Here is a 9859-nt window from a genome sequence, read left to right as displayed (position 1 = left end):
TACTGAGCAGCCTATATCGGTCTGCAAATCAACCCTCATGTTAACAAATTAAGCACTGCTATTTGACTTACAAAGTAGCATAAATACGAATGCAATTTACCCTACTGTTTACACATCAAGGAATGTTATTTAAACTTAACAAGTGAAGTAGACAAAGCTTTTCTATCAATCTTTCTTTTACCCATGTATTCAATTTACCCTACTGTTAACACAAATAAGGAATGTTATTTAAACTGAACAAGGGAAGTAGACAAAGCTTTTCTATCAATCTTTCTTTTACCCATGTATTCAATTTACCCTACTGTTTACACATCAAGGAATGTTATTTAAACTTAACAAGTGAAGTAGACAAAGCTTTTCTATCAATCTTTCTTTTACCCATGTATTCAATTTACCCTACTGTTTACACATCAAGGAATGTTATTTAAACTTAACAAGTGAAGTAGACAAAGCTTTTCTATCAATCTTTCTTTTACCCATGTATTCAATTTACCCTACTGTTTACACATCAAGGAATGTTATTTAAACTTAACAAGTGAAGTAGACAAAGCTTTTCTATCAATCTTTCTTTTACCCATGTATTCAATTTACCCTACTGTTAACACAAATAAGGAATGTTATTTGACTTACCAAATAACCTAGACAGGTGTGCAATTTACTCTTTCGTGTATTGCACTATGGAATGTTTTCCAAAGTACCAAGTAACCTAAAGATGGTGCGGATAACCCTAATGTATATCGCAAATAAAGGGATCTTACCAAAGCCACCAAGTGACATAGATGAAGGTGCAATTTCCTCCACTGTGTAACACAATTAAAGAATGTTGCCAATCCACCAAGTAACATAAGTACAGCTGCAAATTACCCTATTTTGCAACACAAATATAACTTACTCAAGGCCGTGAAAGGTGGATGCAGCGCCTAAAGGCAGTCGATCTATTGGCCGATGTGAATGCGTGATATATTGTGTAAAAAATTCCATCTCACACGGCATTAATAGGTAACATGCGCCTTGAGTCGCCTTGTGTGGTGAGATACGTGCGCGATATAAATCCTCGTAAACAAATAAATAAAAATAAAAATAAGCTACACAATTCGTGTAATGTATCCCACTGTTTAACAACATAAGAACAGGTTTAACGCCGAGTCTACGTGGATTTAAAAACATTGGTCGAAGTTCGCGGATCACGAAAAGGTGCGAGCTGAAGACAGGCGTCAGAACTATAATAGGTTGTTCGCGCCATTTACGTGTCTTAAATTAAAAACATAGACAGCATTTATAAAAAAATAAAATAAAAAATTTTAAAAAATAAAAAAAGAAGATTAAAACAAGGTATTAAACCATCACATTCGATTATTCTACTCAATTTAACTCATTTATTCAGTCGTCAATCTTGTGTAAAAGTCTAATATCACATTATCAAGTTCCATACATCATCTTATAAATAGGGGCTCAACTTTACTAACACTTCATTTTCTTCTTATTTGGAAGCAATCCTTGCACTTACATAAAAGCATGCAATGCCCCTTTTATATACTTTTTCTCAGGCGTAGACTAGAAGCTTGTTATCTGTCAAAATGGAAAAGGGGTAGGGTAGTTAAAGCGCCACAGTTTAACATTAACACGTTAGAAAAAACACATGAAGCATATGCACTGAATTTAACTGTAACTGCCCCTATGGTTATTAGCGTTGCGCAAATCCTTGCCGGGCACTGCCTAAGGGGTATTCGTATTTTTTACTGTGGTTAAAGGTAAACCAAACCTCGGCGGTGATAAAATGTTGTATTACTTGTATCTGTATAATGTCACGTTTGTTAATGTGTCATGCTTGACATTTAGTTTCAAAAGATGGTACAAAGTTGTAATGTGTTCGTTTACAAGCAAAGTATAATTATGTGGGTTTGTGTATAATTATGTGGGGCCCGGGTAGCTCAGGTGGTAGAGCACTGGACTTGTGATCGAGAGGTCGCTGGTTCGAATCCGGGCCGGGACGGACACGGGTCAACTTTATGTGCAGACCCAGAGACGGTATCCATCTCCCACCCCCGTGTCACCACAAGTGTCTACCATAAGTGCAGATGGCTGAAACCACCTACGCAAACATCAAAGAGCCGTGAGGGCGTAAAACTCGAATCGTATAAACCAATTCATGTCCAATATAGGCAATTAAGACCTGACCCTTAAAATTTACTTTGTGTCTACAGGGTATACCGGACTTCCCACTTAGAGTTACAGCATTGCTTCTTTGGGAATGGGAGGGTCCCAACCTGAGTACCGAACGGTTGTGGGAGGGTCCCAACCTAGTATGGAAGTATTTGTTGTCATCTCTAAGTTGTCCTCCGGGGTCTGAGCAACCAACCAACCTGACTTTGTGTCTAAAAGGTATACCGGACTCCGCCCTGTGGACTGAACTAACAGGGTTAAAAAACAAACGTTCCGCAGTCCCAGGTTACCACACGGCGAGTAAAGTGGCGTCGCTTTACTCTTTTACTTTATTCAGGCCCCGAACCCCTGCCCAAATTTTCAGCCATTTTAGGACTTAGAATATTGTTTTCAGTAGCGTATTGTAACCGAGTGCCGTAACACTACGATCACCTCGGGAGGCGAAGTGCAATCAAACAGGATTGAAAACAACTGTTATGCAAACCCGAAGGTTTCCATGAACATACGGACAAACGGAAACCACCAGACCCCATCACAAACAGAATTCCACAATCCAGAGGTGTTGACTTAAAGGCCAACAACTCGGGTGCAGAGTCTGCTGTGAAAGGAGCGGTAGCCTCCCCTGTCACAATCGCCCCCGTTTGAATGAACTCCGTCCCGAAGTTCCGAACCAGGGGACCACTGTCCATCCCAAGTTCGCAGAATGGGAACAGCACGAACATGTTCAGTGGTCATATTATGCCATCACCTGAACATATCATGCCGAGTCCCATCCTGCTCGCAGCGCCAGATGTAACCGAGTGCCGTAACACTACGATCACCTCGGGAGGCGAAGTGCAATCAAACAGGATTGAAAATGTTAGGGCTAATTTCTTAGCCCTATAACAACTGTTATGCAAACCCGAAGGTTTCCATGAACATACGGACAAACGGAAACCACCAGACCCCGTCACAAACAGAATTCCACAATCCAGAGGTGTTGACTTAAAGGCCAACAACTCGGGTGCAGAGTCTGCTGTAAAAGGAGCGGTAGCCTCCCCTGTCACATATTTTGCGAAGGGTACCTACGGGTCATGCCCACATTTTCAGCCATTTTAGGACTTAGAAAATATTTTTAAGTAGTAGGAACATTACAGGAATAGAGTGAACCAATGTACAGATATACTTTCTGAAAAGAACATACGCCTTGTATTGAGTTGTTTTCGTGATTTGTTTTGATTCAATACAATTTTGAACTTCACCTGCCTCTTCTTGAGTTTATATTCTGTGTGTCTGTGTGTCCTGTCATTTGATTGCCATCCTGACAACTGACTTTCAAACACGTATAACATCTAAGACACAGACACAGACAGTTAGAGTTAATGTGAAGCTAAGACCACTCTCGGCTTTACAAATTGGTGTCAGAAATGTGAAGACAATATGATAAATACAGACCTTTTGTATTTCAACGATAAAAAGAAGCGTGGCGGTTGGGGAATAAAGAATATTATATATCCCACTTAGTAGCATCTTGTCGTCTATTTAAGATTATTCATGCTATAGGTAAGAAATGTCTTTTAACCCATTTTAATATAGTTACATTATTTTTGTGTGAAGGGATGTTTTCACAATTAGTAAGGTATGCATACCCATATCGATTGAAGGTACGTTATTACAATACATGAGTAAAGTGGTACAAAAACACACATACACAGTACATGGATACGAACAATAAACACAAATATACAGGATAAGTTAGTGTCGTTATAAATAAGTTTGTTGCTGTATACAACACACAAACCAACGCAGCAACACAACAACGAATTCCAAAGAAACAAACACTACTAAAAACGGGTAGTTGGAATCAATTTGAACAGTACCATTTTTATATGCAAAGCATATTTGGTGGATCTCACGATCAAAGGCACGTAAATTTCTTGGCCCCGTACAGTTTATGGTAATAGACGCACCAATATGTGTTCCGCCACATAAATTAAACAACAGTTACACATGTTCAACCAAATAAACAGATAAAAGCAAGCCATCAAACAAATAAACACATATTCACCAAAATAAACAAAAAATCAATCAATCAAAAACACAAACAAACGGACGCCTATTCAACCTAATGTGACAGACAATCATTCAAACAAACATGTTAAGGGAGAAACAAACACAAAAACGAGCACACAGACACAGACACACACACATACACACACACACAGACATTCACACACACACACACACACACACACACACACACACGCACACGCACACACACACACACACACGCACACACACTCACAATTACTCATACACACACACAGGCACGCACACAAGCACATGTGCTGTTGGTGTGGGTGTAGCCATCGTCTTCTTTCTTGCAGATGCTCTTTTCGTCACTGCTAGGGGATGTTACGGTGCTGTCCTGCATCAGATGGTGTTCTCGATGGTGTTACTGCAGCTACTCCTTCACTCTCATTGTTGTTGTAGCCGTCCTCCAACTATAGAATGACGCAGCGGTCTGTGCAGCAGCAACTCTCGGTATTTTCTGCTGCGTCTGGAACCATGAAACAAATCATTATCGGTACCTTGGGAGCAACGAATAACAGTTCAATGTCCCCACCCCCCAACACCCCCCACCCCCCACCCCCCCAAAAAAAAAAACCACTCACATACAAACAAACAAAAAGGGTTCTGGACCAAATGTTTGACAACAGCGTGTTGGTCAGAACATAATTATTTGGATTTTAAAGATACGGTTTTCTTCCGCTCAAGAATTACATGTGTTTCGACAGATTTTTGATTACCATCATGTTGTCTCACGCGCATGTAGGCTACTTTTGCGTGTAAAAGAAAGCGACCTCGTTTTGGACGAAGGTAACTGGGTAACTGCAGCTGATATGCAATACTTCAACAATTGCTCAGAGCAATCTTTGAAAAATAAACCAAATGATTGCAATCACAATCTTCTGCTAGCGAACCATAACTAAGGCCAAACATAGCACAGGAATAGACGGTGTAACGGGTTTTTACTAGAATTATGTTAACATCAGTCGTGTCTGAAAAACGTCTCTGAAAACGGTTATAAAATAGGATAGTAAAAAAAAAAAGGATAATGCGGCAACAAGTGTGTGTGTGATTGAATCATTCACCGACAGGCTGAAAGATGCGGTTCTGTAATCTTGAGAAATGCCAATTAAGCGCACATGTATCTCACAATAAAGAAAGTGACATGACGCAAATAGTTCCTGTTGTTTGTTGTAAAAAATGTTAAACATGTGTTACTGACTACTGCAGTGGATCATTTGGTCCATAATCCTAAACCGCCCGCTTAATTGACCTGAGTATATTCCAGAGTAAAGAGCAATATTAACCAGAAAAGCAGCGCTACCTCTAATCGCACACACTGACAAACAAACACGCATATACATGGTAAACAGGCTGGCAGACACACAAGCAGGTAGTACAACAGACACATACTATGGGTATGCAAGCAAGCATGTAAGGACACACGTACACTCACACACACACACACACACACACACACACACACACACACACAGACACACACACACACACACACACAAACAAACACAAACACACACACACACACACACATACACACACACGCACAAACATACATACACACACGCGCGCACGCACGCGCACACTAACATATTATAAGTACATGCAATTGAGATAATTACGATTACCCTCATCATCGCCTGTGGTGTTTTTGTCATCACCTGAAATATTAAATAACAGCACTTACAGAAAACAACAAGTAGTTATTGTATTGTAAAATACAACAACATTAACAGGTCAACACATTTGTATTGTACAGTCAATTATAAAAACAGTTCAACACTAAATTCAGAATATTAATTCACACACAATTGTGTGCCTGGTAAAAAGAGAAAACGCGTTCACTTACAATTGTTTTAATTTTTTTTTCCTTTTCACGATAAATACGAGGTCTCTTTGACGTAACTTGGCAAACTAAAATTGATATGACACTCAGTCATCAACTGTTCAGTCATAGTTCCATTTAATACAAGTTGACAGCAATGAGATCGTGCCTTCCTTTGTGGTCCAAAACTTAAGACCGACACTTCTAGTGTAAAGCTCTCATATACTGTTATATCTGAGTACAAACCGTCTCAATATCATCGAGATAGTTTCCACCGTACCATTAAACGATGAATTGGCAGATTCAAATAATGCCACCAAGTTAAACATGCAGGTGTATAATTATATACAGAAAACTGTCTGTATTGCGACTGATACAGACTAATAGAAACCGGCTAAAGTCTTGCATGTGAACAGCATGTTTGTCATACAATCACGTTTAAAATTGATAGAAATGAATCTGTAATCATTCGCATGATGTCTCTGACAAGGGAGGTTTTGTTGGTGTGTACACGTTGTGTTTGTTTTGTTTTGTTTGTAGAATGCCATAGAGTGGGCAGGCTTGAAGTAGAAGTGACATGCTGGTGCAAAGTGCACATGTTCTTGATGAGCATGGTGCTTCTCATATCCACCTGAAATAATTTGTTTGTGTTTCATACTTACCCAGCGTATTAATATCTTTGTGTATGTCAATATCTCCATCGGAGTCATCCAAGGCCTGCACAGGTGGCTTGGCTACGTCCATTCTTTACTGGTTAAAGAGAAAAACATGAAAAAAGAAAACGCTTATCAGACTCTTCTTTGCAATATTTATGCTATGTTTTCCTTGATGACCACATGTTTTCGAAGGTCGTAAAATGTAATGGCTGTTGCGTTGAAAAAGTGACCTTAAAATATGTTGCCATTTTTTTTTATATTCGGGGCATTGTTGACAGAAACCTCCTATTGGAGAAACGCCATGTTACAGTTGGGCCAAAATGTTAACACACTTTACTCTGTTCACTGACTCCCAATTCAAGCTGAATTGCTAAAACAATAGATAGCCGATTGTAAAACAGATGAAAAGTAATGAACACGCTCTTCGGGTGCACACAACAAACACATTTTGATCACAGTGACAGTTTTCACAGAAATGGCTATAATTCTAAACTGTAAACATTACTCTTTACGTAAGTCAAGTCTGATTGATCTGGAAACGAATGATAGCAAGACAAATTCAATTACTTTCGAAAACAGTTAAATATTGGTGGAATCGGCGTTATGTTTGCCCATTTCGCGTTTTCGGCAGCGTTTTGCCGAAAATTCGTAAAAGCTTCTAATACTTGCCAATGTTGTAAAATCGGCAGTCAGTTTTGGGTTTAACATTCTCAAATGCCTTTGGTACCACCACACATAGATGCTAGAATGGATAAATATTGCCATAATCGATATCAAAAAGTGTAGTTTTTCTTACGTTTTGGGGAGTTTTGCTTGACCCAGACCAAACAAGCCATATAATAAGGAGCAAAACCAATACACACGCAATGCTCTGTTTTAGTGACACAAAAACAATGACGGACTGGCTGACGAAATCGCGAAGTGGGCAAGTTTAGAAGCCTAACCTCAGTTTGGGCAGAACACATATATTGTTAGGCCTAAAAAAAAAATAGGTGTGGTTACGGTAACCCGACCTACCCTATTTTTAGGGGCCGATCCTATAACTTTTTATTACATTTGTCAAAACAAAAAAAACAAAAACAAAAAACGAGTGCAAAAAACGCAATGAAAGCGAAAGCGCCCGTGTCGCACACTTATTTCCCTGTCAAGTACCGTACTTTCCGGGTCATAAGGTGCGACTTTTTTCCTTGAGTTCGACCCCTGCGTCTTGTATAACGAAGCGCCTAATCCGTGTATGAAATACGAAAAAAATCAAAGAGACCGCTTGAATACCAGTCAAACAACTTGTGATAATGCATGTTTCAGCTACTAGGTACTGCCCTGCCTTTGATCTGGCCGCACACACAGATTTCCACTCTGTTAAACTCGGTCACTGACCGGTCACTGACCCCGATGCAGGAAGTGTTTCCTCTCTCAGATATGACAGGGGAACCACCTCTCATGGCAAAAACTGGGTCATTGACCCCTGGGAAGAAGGTCGTGTCTTTTAACAAGGCCACCCAGCTATCACAATGCCTTTGGTCACTGACCGGTCACTGACCCCGATGCAGGAAGTGTTTCCTCTCTCAGATATGACAGGGGAACCACCTCTCATGGCAAAAACTGGGTCATTTTGGTGCGCCCTATTGGCCCCCTGCGTCCAATGGGTGACTGGATTACAATTTTTTAAAAGAAGGAGGTGGAAAGTACGGTAGGTTTAATTTGTACACATTAGAAAAAAAAGTAAAAAAAAAAAAAAAAGTGATTGCCTACCTACCTACCCTATTTTTTTGGGCTATGTTACCCTAACCACACCTATTTTTTTTTTGGCCTTATTCTAAACTTCCTGAAATAATAATGTCTTTCGCTGCAAAGTAAAACCCTTAACCCATGTATGCCCAAATTTCATTTGTTCACAAATGAGGTACTAAACTATTGGGTTTTTTTTTCTTGTGAACATATTTGGAAGTTTTTCATTAGATTGTCAGACATCAGATTAGCAAATTTTTATTTTGAGCATGAAATGTTTGCGTCCCATTTTTGGGTAGGGTTTTTTCACGTCAACACACAACAAAACAAGTCGCGTAAGGCGAAAATACAACATTTAGTCAAGTAGCTGTCGAACTCACAGAATGAAACTGAACGCAATGCAATTTTTCAGCAAGACCGTATACTCGTAGCATCGTCAGTCCACCGTTCAGGCAGTGAAATTGACAAGAAGAGCGGTTTAGTAGTTGCGCTGAGAAGGATAGCACGCTTTTCTATACCTCTCTTCGTTTTAACTTTCTGAGCGTGTTTTTAATCCAAATGTCGCGTGCATGCACGTTTGCATGTTTAGTTTTTCACACAAAAACTTTGGCCACACCACACAGCACTCACAGAACACCGATGTAAATAAATGAAAATATTTAATAGTTCCCAGTTGGGTGAAATATGGGGGTGACGATGGATGGAACGATGGAAGGGTTAACACGAATACATGAAGATGAACATAATGAACATGAGAAAGTACACAACAGTCAAAATAATGTCAACAAACGACATACGAGACAATCAGGATAGTCAAATACAAAGAACGTACGTCATAAAGGCCCTCCTCATTCCATAAATGATATCTATCGTAAGAAAGTACTTATCTACACGTTCGACGAATTCAGGGGGGGGGGGGGGGTGCGCCCTCGGGTCGACACCTGCGTCTCTGTCGCGGGGGTGAGAGAATCAGCCCAGTTGAGAGCTGTCACACGGCACACACTCTGCAGCGACGGCGCCGGTTCGATGTTGCTGCTCAACAGCAGCGTGGTTGCGCCGCTGTGACGTTACAAAATAGCTGCTCAAAAACAGCGTAGTGATGCCTCGGAGATGATCCAGAGGGGCTGCTCACACAGCAGCGTGGGGGTGACGATGCGAGAGTCCAAACTTGCTGCTCAAGCAGCAGCGTGGTGGTGCCTCCTCCATGCTGAGAAGCTAGGGTTCGCACCTTCCCGTCCGGTCTGTCTTCGACAGTAAACACTGAAAGCCTAGAAGGCCAAAGTCAATAATCTCCCCAAAAATATAAGACACGTGACTTCCTCCTCCAATAGACATCATTATTAGGGATGAGGAGGAAGCACAATGACTCTAAACTTTGGTTTCCTTCTACCATATAATTTACCATTATAATGATTTCCTT

General features: G+C 40.3%; 1 long non-coding RNA gene across 1 annotated transcript; it reads right to left on the bottom strand.

The window, feature by feature from the left end:
* Positions 1-4396: 4396 nt before the first annotated feature.
* On the bottom strand, positions 4397-6806 carry LOC138960866 (uncharacterized). The gene is made up of 3 exons (XR_011454085.1): positions 6718-6806; positions 5859-5891; positions 4397-4702 (listed from the first exon to the last, which is right to left on the bottom strand). It is a non-coding gene; the product is annotated as an uncharacterized lncRNA (long non-coding RNA).
* Positions 6807-9859: the final 3053 nt, after the last annotated feature.

Source organism: Littorina saxatilis, linkage group LG3 (assembly GCF_037325665.1).
Source record: "Littorina saxatilis isolate snail1 linkage group LG3, US_GU_Lsax_2.0, whole genome shotgun sequence".
NCBI classification, from domain to species: domain Eukaryota; kingdom Metazoa; phylum Mollusca; class Gastropoda; order Littorinimorpha; family Littorinidae; genus Littorina; species Littorina saxatilis.
The sequence above is the reverse complement of the archived record's forward strand: the minus strand, read 5'-3'. Positions and strand labels throughout refer to the sequence as shown.